The sequence below is a fragment of the Pseudorasbora parva genome, chromosome 12, assembly GCF_024679245.1.
Source record: "Pseudorasbora parva isolate DD20220531a chromosome 12, ASM2467924v1, whole genome shotgun sequence".
NCBI lineage: Eukaryota > Metazoa > Chordata > Actinopteri > Cypriniformes > Gobionidae > Pseudorasbora > Pseudorasbora parva.
In genome coordinates this window covers 46,779,356-46,797,630 of record NC_090183.1, presented here as the reverse complement: position 1 = coordinate 46,797,630, position 18,275 = coordinate 46,779,356, and positions in this window count along the sequence as shown.

The window sequence follows — 18,275 nt, the reverse complement described above, 5'->3', positions numbered from 1 at the left end:
CCTCCAGACAAAAAGAAGCTAGTGAAAAACAATCAAACTGACATTCGGTTCAAAAGTAGGGCAGACAGAGTGTTGCGTGAACAGATTGACTGTACAGTCATGACTTTTTGTAACACATTGAGACACTTTGTTCTGATATGATAATGTAAAGCAAACAGGGAACGTTCTGTCAAAGTTATGAACAAACGGTCCTCCAGTAGCGTTAATAGAACGTCGATTCAAAGCTATCTGATCTTTAATATGGTTCAGAAACTGATAGCACAAAAAAAATATTAATGGAATTTTTTGTAACTTTTTTAAATGTTACACCTTGTTTCAGAACATTCAGAGAACACTCTAGAGTAACGGTCAGAGAACACTCAAGAGTAACGCTCAGAGAACACTAGAGTAACGCTCAGAGAAAACTCAAGAGTAACGCTCAGAGAACACTCTAGAGTAACGCTCAGAGAACACTCAAGAGTAACGCTCAGAGAACACTCAAGAGTAACGCTCAGAGGACACTCAAGAGTAACGCTCAGAGAACACTCTAGAGTAACGCTCAGAGAACACTCTAGAGTAACGCTCAGAGAACACTCTAGAGTAACACTCAGAGAACACTCTAGAGTAACGCTCAGAGAACGCTCTAGAGTAACGCTCAGAGAACGCTCTAGAGTAACTCTCAGAGAACACTCTAGAGTAACGCTCAGAGAACACTCTAGAGTAACGCTCAGAGAACACTCTAGAGTAACGCTTAGAGAACACTCTAGAGTAACGCTCAGAGAACACTCTAGAGTAACGCTCAGAGGACACTCAAGAGTAACGCTCAGAGAACACTCTAGAGTAACGCTCAGAGAACACTCTAGAGTAACGCTCAGAGAACACTCTAGAGTAACGCTCAGAGAACACTCTAGAGTAACGCTCAGAGAACACTCTAGAGTAACGCTCAGAGAACACTCTAGAGTAACGCTCAGAGAACACTCTAGAGTAACATTCAGAGAACACTCTAGAGTAACACTCAGAGAACACTCTAGAGTAACAGTCAGAGAACACTCTAGAGTAACACTCAGAGAACTCTCAAGAGTAACGCTCAGAGAACACTCTAGAGTAACGCTCAGAGAACACTCTAGAGTAACGCTCAGAGAACACTCTAGAGTAACGCTCAGAGAACTCTCAAGAGTAACGCTCAGAGGACACTCAAGAGTAACGCTCAGAGAACACTCTAGAGTAACGCTCAGAGAACACTCTAGAGTAACACTCAGAGAACACTCTAGAGTAACGCTCAGAGAACACTCTAGAGTAACTCTCAGAGAACACTCTAGAGTAACGCTCGGAGAACACTCTAGAGTAACGCTCAGAGAACGCTGTAGAGTAACGCTCAGAGAACTCTCTAGAGTAACACTCAGAAAACACTCTAGAGTAACGCTCGGAGAACACTCTAGTGTAACGCTCAGAGAACACTCTAGAGTAACGCTCTGAGAACACTCTAGAGTAACGCTCATAGAACACTAGAGTAACGCTCAGAGAACACTCTAGAGTAACGCTCAGAGAACGCTCTAGAGTAACGCTCAGAGAACACTCTAGAGTAACGCTCTGAGAACACTCTAGAGTAACGCTCTGAGAACACTCTAGAGTAACGCTCAGAGAACGCTCTAGAGTAACGCTCAGCGAACACTCTAGAGTAACGCTCAGAGAACACTCTAGAGTAACGCTCAGAGGACACTCAAGAGTAACGCTCAGAGAACGCTCTAGAGTAACGCTCAGAGAACACTCTAGAGTAACGCTCAGAGAACGCTCTAGAGTAACGCTCAGAGAACACTCTAGAGTAACGCTCAGAGAACACTCTAGAGTAACGCTCAGAGGACACTCTAGAGTAACGCTCAGAGAACACTCTAGAGTAACGCTCAGAGAACGCTCTAGAGTAACGCTCAGAGAACACTCTAGAGTAACGCTCACAGAACACTCTAGAGTAACGCTCAGAGAACACTCTAGAGTAACGCTCAGAGAACACTCTAGAGTAACGCTCAGAGAACACTCTAGAGTAACGCTCAGAGAACGCTCTAGAGTAACGCTCAGAGAACACTCTAGAGTAACACTCAGAGAACACTCTAGAGTAACGCTCAGAGAACACACTAGAGTAACTCTCAGAGAACACTCTAGAGTAACACTCAGAGAACACTCTAGAGTAACGCTCAGAGAACGCTCTAGAGTAACGCTCAGAGAACACTCTAGAGTAACACTCAGAGAACACTCTAGAGTAACGCTCAGAGAACGCTCTAGAGTAATGCTCAGAGAACGCTCTAGAGTAACGCTCAGAGAACACTCTAGAGTAACGCTCAGAGAACACTCTAGAGTAACGCTCAGAGAACGCTCTAGAGTAACGCTCAGAGAACACTCTAGAGTAACGCTCAGAGAACACTCTAGAGTAACACTCAGAGAACACTCTAGAGTAACACTCAGAGAACACTCTAGAGTAACGCTCAGAGAACGCTCTAGAGTAACGCTCAGAGAACGCTCTAGAGTAACTCTCAGAGAACACTCTAGAGTAACGCTCAGAGAACACTCTAGAGTAACGCTCAGAGAACACTCTAGAGTAACACTCAGAGAACACTCTAGAGTAACGCTCAGAGAACACTCTAGAGTAACGCTCAGAGAACGCTCTAGAGTAACGCTCTGAGAACACTCTAGAGTAACGCTCATAGAACACTAGAGTAACGCTCAGAGAACACTCTAGAGTAACGCTTAGAGAACGCTCTAGAGTAACGCTCATAGAACATTAGAGTAACGCTCAGAGAATACTCTAAAATAACGCTCAGAGAACGCTCTAGAGTAATGCTCAGAGAACGCTCTAGAGTAACGCTCAGAGAACACTCTAGAGTAACGCTCTGAGAACGCTCTAGAGTAACGCTCTGAGAACACTCTAGAGTAACGCTCAGAGAACGCTCTAGAGTAACGCTCTGAGAACGCTCTAGAGTAACGCTCAGAGAACACTCTAGAGTAACGCTTAGAGAACTCTCAAGAGTAACGCTCAGAACACTCTAGAGTAACGCTCAGAGAACACTCTAGAGTAACGCTCAGAGAACACTCTAGAGTAACACTCAGAGAACACTCTAGAGTAACGCTCAGAGAACACTCTAGAGTAACGCTCAGAGAACACTCTAGAGTAACACTCAGAGAACACTCTAGAGTAACGCTCAGAGAACACTCTAGAGTAACGCTCAGAGAACACTCTAGAGTAATGCTCAGAGAACACTCTAGAGTAACGCTCAGAGAACACTCTAGAGTAACACCCAGAGAACACTCTAGAGTAACACTCAGAGAACACTCTAGAGTAACGCTTAGAGAACGCTCTAGAGTAACGCTCATAGAACATTAGAGTAACGCTCAGAGAACACTCTAGAGTAACGCTCAGAGAACACTCTAGAGTAACGATCAGAGAACACTCTAGAGTAACGCTCAGAGAACACTCTAGAGTAACGCTCAGAGAACACTCTAGAGTAACGCTCAGAGAACGCTCTAGAGTAACGCTCGGAGAACACTCTAGAGTAACGCTCAGAGAACGCTCTAGAGTAACGCTCGGAGAACACTCTAGAGTAATGCTCATAGAACACTAGAGTAACGCTCAGAGAACACTCTAGAGTAACGCTCAGAGAACACTCTAGAGTAACGCTCTGAGAACACTCTAGAGTAACGCTCAGAGAACACTCTAGAGTAACGCTTAGAGAACTCTCAAGAGTAACGCTCAGAGAACACTCTAGAGTAACGCTCAGCGAACACTTTAGAGTAACGCTCATAGAACACTAGAGTAACGCTCAGAGAACACTCTAGAGTAACGCTCAGAGAACACTCTAGAGTAACGGTCAGAGAACGCTCTAGAGTAACGCTCAGAGAACGCTATAGAGTAACGCTCTGAGAACGCTCTAGAGTAACGCTCTGAGAACACTCTAGAGTAACGCTCTGAGAACACTCTAGAGTAACGCTCAGAGAACGATCTAGAGTAACGCTCTGAGAACACTCTAGAGTAACGCTCTGAGAACACTCTAGAGTAACGCTCAGAGAACGCTCTAGAGTAACGCTCTGAGAACACTCTAGAGTAACGCTCAGAGAACGCTCTAGAGTAACGCTCGGAGAACACTCTAGAGTAACGCTCAGAGAACGCTCTAGAGTAACGCTCGGAGAACACTCTAGAGTAACGCTCATAGAACACTAGAGTAACGCTCAGAGAACACTCTAGAGTAACGCTCAGAGAACACTCTAGAGTAACGCTCTGAGAACACTCTAGAGTAACGCTTAGAGAACTCTCAAGAGTAACGCTCAGAGAACACTCTAGAGTAACGCTCAGCGAACACTTTAGAGTAACGCTCATAGAACACTAGAGTAACGCTCAGAGAACACTCTAGAGTAACGCTCAGAGAACACTCTAGAGTAACGGTCAGAGAACGCTCTAGAGTAACGCTCAGAGAACGCTATAGAGTAACGCTCTGAGAACGCTCTAGAGTAACGCTCTGAGAACACTCTAGAGTAACGCTCTGAGAACACTCTAGAGTAACGCTCAGAGAACGATCTAGAGTAACGCTCTGAGAACGCTCTAGAGTAACGCTCTGAGAACACTCTAGAGTAACGCTCTGAGAACACTCTAGAGTAACGCTCAGAGAACGATCTAGAGTAACGCTCTGAGAACACTCTAGAGTAACGCTCTGAGAACACTCTAGAGTAACGCTCAGAGAACGCTCTAGAGTAACGCTCTGAGAACACTCTAGAGTAACGCTCAGAGAACGCTCTAGAGTAACGCTCGGAGAACACTCTAGAGTAACGCTCAGAGAACGCTCTAGAGTAACGCTCGGAGAACACTCTAGAGTAACGCTCAGCGAACACTTTAGAGTAACGCTCATAGAACACTAGAGTAACGCTCAGAGAACACTCTAGAGTAACGCTCAGAGAACACTCTAGAGTAACGGTCAGAGAACGCTCTAGAGTAACGCTCAGAGAACGCTATAGAGTAACGCTCTGAGAACGCTCTAGAGTAACGCTCTGAGAACACTCTAGAGTAACGCTCTGAGAACACTCTAGAGTAACGCTCAGAGAACGATCTAGAGTAACGCTCTGAGAACACTCTAGAGTAACGCTCTGAGAACACTCTAGAGTAACGCTCAGAGAACGCTCTAGAGTAACGCTCTGAGAACACTCTAGAGTAACGCTCAGAGAACACTCTAGAGTAACGCTTAGAGAACTCTCAAGAGTAACGCTCAGAGAACACTCTAGAGTAACGCTCAGCGAACACTTTAGAGTAACGCTCAGAAACACTCTAGAGTAACGCTCAGAGAACACTCTAGAGTAACGCTCAGAGAACGCTCTAGAGTAACGCTCAGAGAACGCTCTAGAGTAACGCTCAGAGAACGCTCTAGAGTAACGCTCAGAGAACACTCTAGAGTAACGCTCAGAGAACACTCTAGAGTAACGCTTAGAGAACTCTCAAGAGTAACGCTCAGATAACACTCTAGAGTAACGCTCAGAGAACGCTCTAGAGTAACGCTCAGAGAACACTCTAGAGTAACGCTCTGAGAACACTCTAGAGTAACGCTCTGAGAACACTCTAGAGTAACGCTCAGAGAACGCTCTAGAGTAACGCTCTGAGAACACTCTAGAGTAACGCTCAGAGAACACTCTAGAGTAACGCTTAGAGATCTCTCAAGAGTAACGCTCAGAGAACACTCTAGAGTAACGCTCATAGAACACTAGAGTAACGCTCAGAGAACACTCTAGAGTAACGCTCAGAGAACACTCTAGAGTAACGCTCAGAGAACACTCTAGAGTAACGCTCAGAGAACGCTCTAGAGTAACGCTCAGAGAACGCTCTAGAGTAACGCTCTGAGAACACTCTAGAGTAACGCTCTGAGAACACTCTAGAGTAACGCTCAGAGAACGCTCTAGAGTAACGCTCAGAAAACGCTCTAGAGTAACGCTCAGAGAACACTCTAGAGTAACGCTCTGAGAACACTCTAGAGTAACGCTCAGAGAACGCTCTAGAGTAACGCTCTGAGAACACTCTAGAGTAACGCTCAGAGAACACTCTAGAGTAACGCTTAGAGAACTCTCAAGAGTAACGCTCAGAGAACACTCTAGAGTAACGCTCAGCGAACACTCTAGAGTAACGCTCAGCGAACACTCTAGAGTAACGCTCAGAGAACACTCTAGAGTAACGCTCAGAGAACACTCTAGAGTAACGCTCAGAGAACACTCTAGAGTAACGCTCAGAGAACACTCTAGAGTAACGCTCAGAGAACACTCTAGAGTAACGCTCAGAGAACGCTCTAGAGTAACACTCAGAGAACACTCAAGAGTAACGCTCAGAGAACACTCTAGAGTAACGCTCAGAGAACGCTCTAGAGTAACGCTCAGAGAACGCTCTAGAGTAACACTCAGAGAACACTCAAGAGTAACGCTCAGAGAACACTCTAGAGTAACGCTCAGAGAACACTCTAGAGTAACGCTCAGAGAACACTCTAGAGTAACGCTCAGAGAACTCTCTAGAGTAACGCTCAGAGAACACTCTAGAGTAACGCTCAGAGAACACTCTAGAGTAACGCTCAGAGAACGCTCTAGAGTAACGCTCAGAGAACACTCTAGAGTAACGCTCAGAGAACACTCTAGAGTAACGCTCAGAGAACACTCTAGAGTACATTCACACCAAACACTGTCTGTCTGTGTGATGTAAGCACACAATGTGTGTGTGAGTGTGAGTGTGTGTGTGCTAATGTAAAGTGTGACCCAAATGTTCGTCTGAATATCTTTGACATGTAAACGTGTGTTCGGTGAAGCAGCTGCTCTCTTTACCGGCTCAGGGAATTATTCTAAAGTTAATGAAATCCACTTCTGAGCAGTAACTGGACGTGAAGGCCTGAAGCGACGGCCGTTCATGACTGACCCCAGAAAACCACTCCAGCAAATCATAATCTTTCTGCAGAGCTCCTATTGTTGCTCAATCTGCTTTAGCACCTGATGAATTAATTATTTAAGGTCCCATTCAAATCCGTTATTAACATCTCACTGTAGTATTATTAAAATTTCACCGTGATATCATGAGACACTGGTATTTTATTCATATTTCTCTGTTCCGTGACTGTAGCATTAATATTTGAGTGTAATCTGACCGTGGAGTGCTCTGAATATTCTCACCGCTCTTATTGTGCTGTTAATGTGACAGCAGCTCTTGAGCGCTGATGATGGATGCGTGTGTGTGTGTGTGTGTGTGCGTGCGTGTGTGTGCGTGTGTGTTTGTGTGTGTGTTTAAAATCCAACCACACGTCTTTAAAGTGCCTTTGATTTGCATCATTAACCGTTTTGGACACCGAGCCTGACGTGAAGCCGAGTTTTGTGCTTGGACTCGGATCCCATCTGGATATGATTCTATGGGCCGGAAGTTAAAGATGTTTGGAAAATTGCAGCGATTATGAATCTCGAACGCCATTGGCCGCTCAAATCCAAGAGCAGAACATCCTGCAGCCAAAGCGGCCCAATAAAAGCTGGCGAGAGTCGGAATCTTTTCACCGAGCACATGGTCCTCTTTAAAATGGAGGAATTTTATTATTATGGAAATAGACGAGCTTCTCTGTGTAATTTGCTTTGAGTTTGAGTTCTCGCTTTAATGAAGTTACAGGCCTGAGATAATGCGACCAGACAATATAACTTAACACACACACATTCAGATTTATGTGTATTTACTTGGCAAACGGGCTCTTTCCCAAACCCGAGTGAGCTTCCTTATTTGGAACACAAATGTGTGTGTGTGTGTGTGTGTGTGTGTGTGTGTGTCATAAGAGACTGATCTGTGACACACTGCACAGGGAACACACGGCCAGCACAGCTCGTTCTGAAACCTTTTGCGTTAGCAATAGATTGTATTTTATGCAGAAACGTTTCTTAATAACCGAGGCTTCTTTTAGCCCGTTGGCTATTGTTGGCAGGATGTTCACCCGTCCTTATTATTTCGAGGGAAAAGCCAAACAGACACTGATGTGTTTGCGGCTCTAATCCGGTGTTTGCTTAAACTCACTCCGAGGCCGTTCGCCGCCGTGTTTTGATTGGATGTGTTTGGCAGCTCTTTTGAATATGGCTTTAAAACACGGACTAAACCGCGGCGCTAATCTGTTGGACAGGAAACTTTTCAACCCACTCAGTGACGAGTCGATTATCTCTAGAGCAAAGAGATGATAAAGAGATATTCCTCCGCAGTGAGCGACGGTTGAGGCTTCAAAGGCCCGAGGCAGAGCCGCTTTATCGCGAGCCAGATTCGGAGCACCGGAAACAGCCTAAAGTTCCTCAGCCTGGATTCCTAATTTCGGCTAACCCTCGGCCTTCAAACCCAGCAGTGGCAAGTCAGAAGAAATTCATTTCCTCTGTGGACATTCCAGTCGAGAGGCCTTCCTGTCATCTGCAGGCCATGAGTCCAGCGGCTCACAGGTGAATATGATTACACACACACACACACACACACACACCGCAACTCAGATTAAACGCAAATTAACGGCATTTAAAACATGATTTTGGTGCGTGATCTCTGACCTGTTTATTATGAAGAAGAATATTATTTGATACACTTCACAGGAGATCTGAAGGATGAGGAAAGTGTGTGTGTGTGTGTGTGTGTGTGTGTGTGTGTGTGTGTGTGTGTGTGTGTGTGTGTGTGTGTGTGTGTGTGTGTGTGTGTGTGTGTGTGTTCCTTGTTTGGCAATACTTGTGAGGGCACAAATGTACTCACTTAAATAGTAACCCATGAAAACAACTGACTAGCGAGGACATTTGACTATATATATAAAACGAGTGATGCAAGACTTAAAATGTGTTTACTTCTAAAAGTGATCATTCATATTCACCAGAGATCGCTGATCGCTGAACGAAACGCTCGACTTTAAACCACACAAAGAATGTTTCACACAACTACATAAATCACTGAATTTAAAGGGTCATAAACGGTTTGGAGGGGAAGAAGATTTGGCCAAGAATCAGAGAAAAGATTCAAACTCGAGCTGAGGTCAAAAGAACTCACACACACTCACACACACACACTCACACACACACTCACACACACACACTCACACACACACACACACACACACCAGTCTAAATGTCAACCACCGCATTCCTAATTGAGATGAACTTGGACCTGAAATTAAATGTTCTTTTAAACAACAACAACTCAACGCCAGAAGGAACATCAGGATTTTCTACAGCAGACGAGGAGCTTTCAGAACCGGTTTAAACCTGCTATTAATGTCCGTCTCGGCCAGCGCTCAATAAACCACTTGCACACTTTTTTCCTATCACATATTTTAATTATCATTATACACTATATTGCCAGAAGTATTGTGCCGCTCCTCCAGATCCTTGAGTTCAGGTGTTCAGTCTCTTCATGGCCACAGGTGTATAACTCCAGCTCTCGGCCTGCAGACGCTTCTACACACATTAGTGAAAGAATGGGTCGCTCTCAGGAGCTCAGTGAACTCAAGCGTGGGGCCGTGATAGGCTGACCCCTGTGCAATAAGGCCATTCCTGACATTTCCTCACTACTAAATATTCCACGCTCAACTGTTAGTGGGATTAGAACAAAGTGGAAGCCATTGGGAACAACAGCAACTCAGCCACGAAGTGTTCAATCCCAGAGTGGGGTCAGCGCATGCTGAGGGTCACAGTGCGCAGAAGTCTCCAACTTTCTGCAGAGTCAACAGCGCCAGACCTCCAGACTTCTGTGGCCTTCAGATGAGCTCAAGAACAGCGGAGAGAGCTTCATGGAATGGGTTTCCATGGCCGAGCAGCTCATCCAAGCCTTACATCACCAAGAGCAATGCAAAGCGTAGGATGCAGTGGAGTAAAGCAGCCGCCACTGGACTCTAGAGCAGTGAGACGTGTTCTCTGAGCGACCAATCACGCTTCAGTCGGACAATCCCATGGACGAGTCTGGGTTTGGCCGTCGCCAGGAGAACGGGACTCACCTGACTGCATTGTGCCAAGTGTAACGTTTAGTGGAGGGGGGATTATGGGGTGGGGTTGTTTTTCAGGGTTTGGCCCCTTAGTTCCAGTGAAAGGAACTCTTAATGCTTCACCAAGACATTTTGGACAATTTCACGCTCCCGACTTTGTGGGAACAGTTTGTGGATGTCTCAATTTATTGTCATTCTCTCATATTGTTCATCTTTCTGCAGTGCCTATCAGCATGTTTCCTATAACAGCGTCTGACATTTACGCATTAAGTGACGTGAGAAAGTCACATAAACCACATGAAATCCGAGCGGTCAGACTGAAAAGGATTTCAAACCACATATGAATGTAGCATCGAAATGGGTTTGAAAAAATTGCATTTCATGTGATCTTTGGTCGTTCACACTTGCTAAATCTGATCTGATTTTAATCGGATATGTGCAAAAATTGGATTCGGGCTGAGAGTCTGAACATAGCCATAATGAATCTTGTGGAAACCATTTTAAAATTGCACAGTGCGTTACCATGAGAATGATAGTTTAAAATGTTTTGATGGGCGGAGTCATGTTTCTTTTTTTATTTACTGAACTGCTTGAATTAAATCTAGTCTAACCTTTATCAAAGAGCAAATCAGCCAAGACCAGTGATGCCTTAACTTAGTCACTTAGTAACGCGTTACTCTAATCTGACTACTTTTAAGTAATCTAACGTGTTACTATGTCCAAACCAGTAATCAGATTAAAGTCATTTATCCAAGTCACTGTGAGTTACTATTTTAGGCATTTTCCTTAAAAAAAAAAAATAAAGTTTTATATATATGTTTGCTTCCTTATTGCGTCTCGGGGAGAGTATTTTTTCAGGAAATATTTTTTAATTTCAACTTAAAATGTCAGGAGATACATTGTTGACATTGTTGTTAAAAATGCACTTCCAATAAAGTGAGTGTTGGCAAACGGTCATCATTTCTGTGTTGAGGCGGCGGCGGTGTTGTCGGAAACTGCTGAATGTAACTAATAAAGTAACTTGTAATCTTACCTAGTTACTTTTAAAATCTAGTAATCTGTAAAGTAACTAAGTAACTTTTAAAGGGGTAGTTAGTAATCAGTAATCAGATTACTTTTTCAAAGTAACTGTGGCAACACTGGCCAAGACTCAAGCTTCCATATTTGTGAAATATGCGTCTTGATTAGACATATGGCTTTGATTTTATGCCAATTTTATTTCAACATTCGGCTGAGTGTCTTACAAAAAGAGACCAACCTAAGTGCATTTTCATTTCATGCTCAAAAAGGGTGGTTAACAGATTAATTACTACTTGATTATACTATAATTTACAGTTTTTTGCAATCACTAGGACACATTTCTTTTTCAAAACTCTCATAACCAACTCTCAGCTTCACATTCACAATGCACTAAGAATACCAAAACATTAAAGCAGCACTGGGTAACTTTTGCTCTCGGGGTCCCCCTAGAGTTGGGAACAAATGATGTCCTCAAATACTGTCGTAAGTTGTGTCATTCTCAGCAGATGACATCAGCGGACGCCATCGCGCGTGCATTAGTTGACATGACAGCCCTGATAGCCCTGAGCTAGTGATGCGCGGGTCGTCTCATAACCCGCGGACCCCGTATGTCTATTTAATGGTCGGGTGCGCGGCGGGTTATAAAAAATATACAGTGGTGCGGGGCGGGCCAAATAACTTCATAAAAGCGTCCCGCGGGTCGGTGCAGCACTAACAGTTCCCCTGAACACTGCAGGAGGAGTTCACATGCAGGTGTTCTTCTGGCGGCGCGTGGGAAATGTCTTCATCCCAGGTACAGTCAGTGGCTTATGCTTCAGCATGTCATATGATATCATTTCATGGGTTTTATTTTTTTCAAATGCCAAATAATCGCGATGCTCACGTTTACAAGCCAGCGTCATTATAGTAGTCTATTGGTTAGCGTTTTCCAGAATCTATATGATACTTCAGTTCAGTGTTTGAGTGGTCGGTAATCACCGTAACAAGCAGGACAGCATCGGTCGGCCACGCCTCCTTCAGCTCACGCCGACGAGCAAACGCTGGTCACATGTTGATCCTCGTCCTGCCTTTAATCACAGCACTTTCTCCTTTCCTCTTATTGCTTTCCTCCAACAAAACCTTTTCTTTCTTATGTGTCTCTGCTGCTTCGGGCATGACTATATTATCCGACGAAAAAAAGTTGGGCTCGCACGTCCGAATGTAAGGAAGTGTGTGTGTTGGTGGAAGTGACGTATATGTCGTAAAGCAGTCGAGTTTTGTAGTTCTTTTTGTTCTCGGGTTACTACCCGAAACCCGAAGTTTAAAAGTACGATTAAAAACGATACAGACCCCATCAGGCTATGGCAGACGTGTCATTCAACCTATTGTAAGTCGATTTATCATCACAAGAGTCTTCAAAATATATTATGAAGTTTGAAAAATTACCTAGTGATGGGGTTAGAAACATTCATTACACAATTAAAAATTATTGTCTCTTTTTGGGAAAAAATAACTCAAAATAATCTGCCAATGGGGTGAGAAAAATAATCTTAATTCAAACAGAAAACAACATTATTTTCCTCACCCCATTGGCAGATTATTTATCTTATTTTAAGCAAAAACTCTCTTCATTTTGAGTTATTTTCCCCAAAACAAGACAATTACTTTTGCTTGTCTAGTAAATGTTTCTTAATGTAAGAATGTTTAGATGTTTGTACTGGAAACAAGACAAAAATACTAAGAAAGAAGAGCAGTTTTTTGTATTGTAGTGTATTAAAAAAAGTGTTTTAACGAGTAAGAAAACCTGTACAAACTGGTTGTTATATTTGAGTGTGTGTATTGTGCGTCAGGTTTGTCTGTTTCTCTTGCTCTGGTAAAGTGGTTTTCTCAGTGAATCTCACCTGTACAAGACTGACCTGTTTGCACCTTCATCTTCATAATCTTCATCATCATCATCATAAGGATGAATGTAATGTAGACGGACTGGAGGACAGTTGACATACACAACAATAGACAGAGAGAGAAACAGCGGGAGGAATCACTTAACATTCCCACATCAACTATTTCCTGTTCACAACATCTCTACTTCCCCCTCCTTTATTTACAGTACAGCTTCAATTCCCAAGCTCCACTGTTTACCTCCAATAATAACATGGACCTATTAATCACCATCTCTTGCTTTTTACGGCATTTTCCTGTAAACTTCGGCTCCGCGAGAACAAACAAAACACGTTCGGTTGCTATAGTATCAGAGCGGGTTTGAAGTCTCTCAGCGTTTGTTGAAACTGTAAATAAAAAATTTGGAAAGAGAGCCAGAACGGCACCAGAAAGAATCAGCTCCTGCTGATGTCAGAGGTCAGAGGTCGGCATCTTCAACAACTCAATCTGACTAGAACAAATAAAACAAGAACCAAATCACTCGCATTCTGGTCTTATTCCTGCACAGCCGCTTTATTTCAGTCTGAGCCGGGTATTCATTATTCATCTGAAGCCACAGTGAGCTCGCATCATAATGCACACGTCAAACACAGTCAATAATAGTGCATGAAAAGATCAACATGCCTGTAAATGTGTGGTTTACAGCACAGATACTCGAGCAGCTAAAGAAAGCCCTGATCATTTATCATTTGTGCAATTAGAGGAAAGAAACCATTAAAAAACTAGGAGTAAAACCCAACGATGTGGTGACTGGATGTTATGTGGCGTTGCTATGTGGTTATTGGAAAACTGTACTTACTTAAACATCAGCTTTATTTAGCCTTGACTCGGAAACAAATATAATATCTCCAAACTGCGACATTTTAAATGGAAGTGGGTGGAGTTATGAGGTTTGACTGACAGCTTGAGGAGCCAATGGCAAGTCTCAATCTTGTTTAAATGTAGAACGTGATAAGAATTTTACATTTTTTACATAAAAGCAAGAGTGAATGTGTGCATATTTCTAAATACAATTTTATTTGCATAGAGGTTATATTTCTTCACAACTATATAGGCTAAAACTAGCCTGGATGCCAGCCGAACATAGCCCCGCCCACAAATATTTTAGGTCGGGCAATTCGGTCTGGTCTCGCTCCATAGAGCAGTGATTATCCCCGAACAGAAACTGTTCGGACCAATGGAATCATCAGGGCGGGCTTTAGCCGATGACGGACAGATGATCAACAGTACCGTAATCATCACGTCATCAAAGGGGCTTGGATTATATTTGTTCGAATCCTAAACGGAGAGCTTGTTTGTATCTGCATCACCTTCACTATTTCTCTCAGAAATGATGATCATGTTGGGTAAATACTCTGTGTATCATTAAATTATTTTACAACTCTGGCAAAGATCGTGTATTCCAGCCTGATTTCAGCGCGCGACAGGGTTGCCAAGTTTTTAGAACAAAACGCGGCAACTACTAGGGGGGTTCTCCGGTGAAAAAATGGCGTTTGGGGGGTAAAATGTGTGCTATTTTGGCAAGGTTGCTGCTAAAATTCTCACTCCAGGGTCTATATATCACATAATAGTCGCTTCAACCCGCAGACATAGATAAGAACCCGCGTAAAAACGCGGACTTGGCATCACAGTGCAGTTGACCTCTGTTGACATTTGACAAGTAACGTTATTGCTCTGATTGGTTGTAGGTCTGTCCAATTGATGTCTTTCCTAGTTTGGTTGAAACACGCCTCATAATCACAGCCCAATGGAGCAATTTCAGACTAGAATTGAGTATGATCACGTCAGGCTAGACTAAAACTAGACCTGGAACTTTGTTTACTGCTGTTTTTTTCTTCTTTATTCCCTTATATGCATTTTAATCCTTTAAATATAAAAAAATATTTAAACGTTGGTCCTGAAACCAATGTTCAAAACCCTAGACCCTAGGTCACAGGTCTGATCTGAAATTACAAAACTTGGCGCTTCTGCCAACCAGCCATTAAATCCAAGGGTCCGCATGCCTTTCCCACCCTGCATGCTTCATTAAATGCAGTAAACATGTCCTGTTTTATTTGTGTATTCAGACCGTGAGAAGATCAGATCAAAATTCATGACCAATTTATGCCGAAATCCAGAGGGTTCACATACTTTTTCCCACAACTGGAGATAAAAGCAGGACATGAAGCGAGGCTCGCGTTCAGATCATCACTAACAGTCCAGCACAAACGACCTGTAGTCAGTCTGGATGAAACCATATTTGCATGTTTACTTCATAACACAAGTTCAGTTCGTCAAACACATCAAACGGAGGCTTTTGGCATTGCAGACCGTGTGTTTGAGCGCTCGTGCACCTGTCCACCGGCCGATTCTATCTCTGATATCTTGCTTTATTGCCGCCTGTGTAATGGATGACAGAAGAGATGAATACAGTCGTATTATTAATGTAAGACTGACAGAACGATGGCGTGAGTTATGGCCGCCTTTACTTCAGAGTCGCCGTTTCATGAGGCCTTTTGCTTAAAGCCATATATAAATGTCATTTGGCAGTGACCATAAACTATTACACAGGCAATTGGTTAGAAGATTTCCTCTGGTATCTATCACAGTTATTTACTGGTGTTTCTTTGTCAGACTGAAATGTGCGGCGACACGTGAGCCGCCTCATTATGAAGCGTGTTGTATTTTTTCAGGTGTTAGCGGGGCTTTGCGAATGAGAACACACACCTAAAAGCTCTATTACTATGATAATGGCGCGGAGGGGGGGAGGAAGCTCCGGGCTAAATGTAGAGCTCTGAAACGGCTTATTTAAATATCAAACCTGCATGAGGAACTGAGAGCAAACACAGGTAGAGGAGAGGGGGATGTAGCGCTCAGATGTTTCTCTTTATTATGCAGCAGTTTCTCTAATAAAAATAAAGTGATGAAAACAGACTCACATCTACACTTTATAACCAAAAGTATTGGGATGTGTTCAGGTGGCCACAGGTGTATAACTCCAGCTCTCGGCCTGCAGACGCTTCTACACACATTAGTGAAAGAATGGGTCGCTCTCAGGAGCTCAGTGAACTCAAGCGTGGGGCCGTGATAGGCTGACACCTTAGAACAAAGAGGAAGCCATTGGGAACAACAGCAACTCAGCCACGACGTGTTAAATCCCAGAGCGGGGTCAGCGCATGCTGAGGGTCACAGTGCGCAGAAGTCTCCAACTTTCTGCAGAGTCAACAGCTCCAGACCTCCAGACTTCTGTGGCCTTCAGATGAGCTCAAGAACAGCGGAGAGAGCTTCATGGAATGGGTTTCCATGGCCGAGCAGCTCATCCAAGCCTTACATCACCAAGAGCAATGCAAAGCGTGGGATGCAGTGGAGTAAAGCAGCCGCCACTGGACTCTAGAGCAGTGAGACGTGTTCTCTGAGCGACCAATCACGCTTCAGTCTGACAATCACATGGACGAGTCTGGGTTTGGCGGTCGCCAGGAGAACGGGACTCGCCTGACTGCAATGTGCTGCGTGTAAAGTTTGGTGGAGGAGGGATTATGGGGTGGGGTTGTTTTTCAGGGGTTGGCCTCTTAGTTCCAGTGAAAGGAACTCTTAATGCTTCTCCAAGACATTTTGGACAATTTCACGCTCTCAGCTTTGTGGGATCAGTTTGTGGACGGCCCCTTCCTGTCCCAGCATGACTGCGCTCCAGAGCACAAAGCGTCGCTCCATAAAGACATGGATGAGGAGTTTGGTGTGGAGGAACTGGACTGGCCTGCACAGAGTCCTGAGCTCAACCCGATAGAACAGCTTTGGGATGAATTAGAGCGGAGACTGAGAGCCAGGCCTTCTCGTCCAACATCAGTGCCTGACCTCACAAATGAGCTTCTAGAAGAATGGGCAAAAATCCCCATAAACACACTCCTAAACCTTGAGGAAAGCCTTCCCAGAAGAGCTGGAGCTGCTAGAGAGGGTGGGCCGACTCCAGATTAAACCCCACGGGTTAACAATGGGGAGCTCATGTGTGTGAAGAGGCAGGCGTCACAAAACTTTTTCCAATATAGTGTATATGTCATAAAGATCTAGAATGAATGTAGAGATCAGTCCCTGACTTTTGAATGCATTGCTATCTCAAAGATCTAAACAAATAAACTCTTCAAACAATAACATTCATGCAAAATGCAATAGTGGACCAAAGCTGTGTGTGTGGCGATCGATATGGACACACAGATCATGGGTGAGCCCTCATGTCATCATTTACAAACACTGGCCTCAGGACATCAGCCCTGCTCTATAATCCTGCCAAACACAAAACCCCTCAAAATCAATCTCACACTCGTGCCATGCTCAACAATCTAGCATTGCATTGAAACTCTCCCTCGATCTGATCATTTAATGAGTTGCATTAATCGGAATACTAATTGCTGTTCAAGTACATGGGAGGGTATCTCATTATGCAAATGAGCTATGATGCGATCATGAATGTCCCGCCCCCTGCTGCAGTCATGTGATCATCTCACACCTGTTCGGCATATAGTGAAAACTGCTTCCAAACTTAAAACAAGACAGAAATCAAAATATAAAACAAACGTGGCTGCATGAATAAACACATAACAGAGTCTATATATATATACTAAACCTAGAGAAGCATGCAAATCCATAAATGTATATATACTCATAAAGTCGGATATATTGAAAATATAGAGAGAAAAAAATATTCAGAGCAAAAACTGAGCAAAAATATAAACTTTTCTGCAGATGCTGATATTTATATGGCCAAAAAGATTAAATTATGATGCTTATAAAGTAAATAAATGGGATTTTATAGCAGATACTGACATAAAATACATTTAAATATCAATATCTGCCAATAAGATGCATTAGTTTTATGACCAAATCTCTGTAGTTTTAGAGCATATAATGCAATGATGATTGAGAGATGAACAAATAAACCTTCTTTAAAAGCCTGATGATCATATTTGGGACTCGTGATTGTTATAATAAATGATATCTGGATGATTAGGTCAATCTGAGCTGCTCCAGTCCAGCTTAAATATTACTAACAATAACAAAGATATTATTTGGTTTACTTGCAGACTTAAAGTCTTAAAGATAAAAAAAAGTCTATAAATCAGAGACAGAGGGACTGGAGGAGGTTGTGCTATCAGGTTTATCAGATCGTGATGATCATCTAGAGCTCTTATTAGTGTGCACACACTCGTACACATACAGGTTTCTGAGGAGTTTTCACAGCAAGGCCATTGAAGAATCATTCTGGCTCCACAAACTACTCTTTCAGTCAACAGTCCTTAAAGGGGTGCTTCAGCGCTGGGAAGATGAATCTGTATTTAAACTGGGTCCTCAATGTAGTAGAAATGTGAAATTATTTTTTAATTTGGTGCCTTCTAGACTGAGAAAAGACAAAAA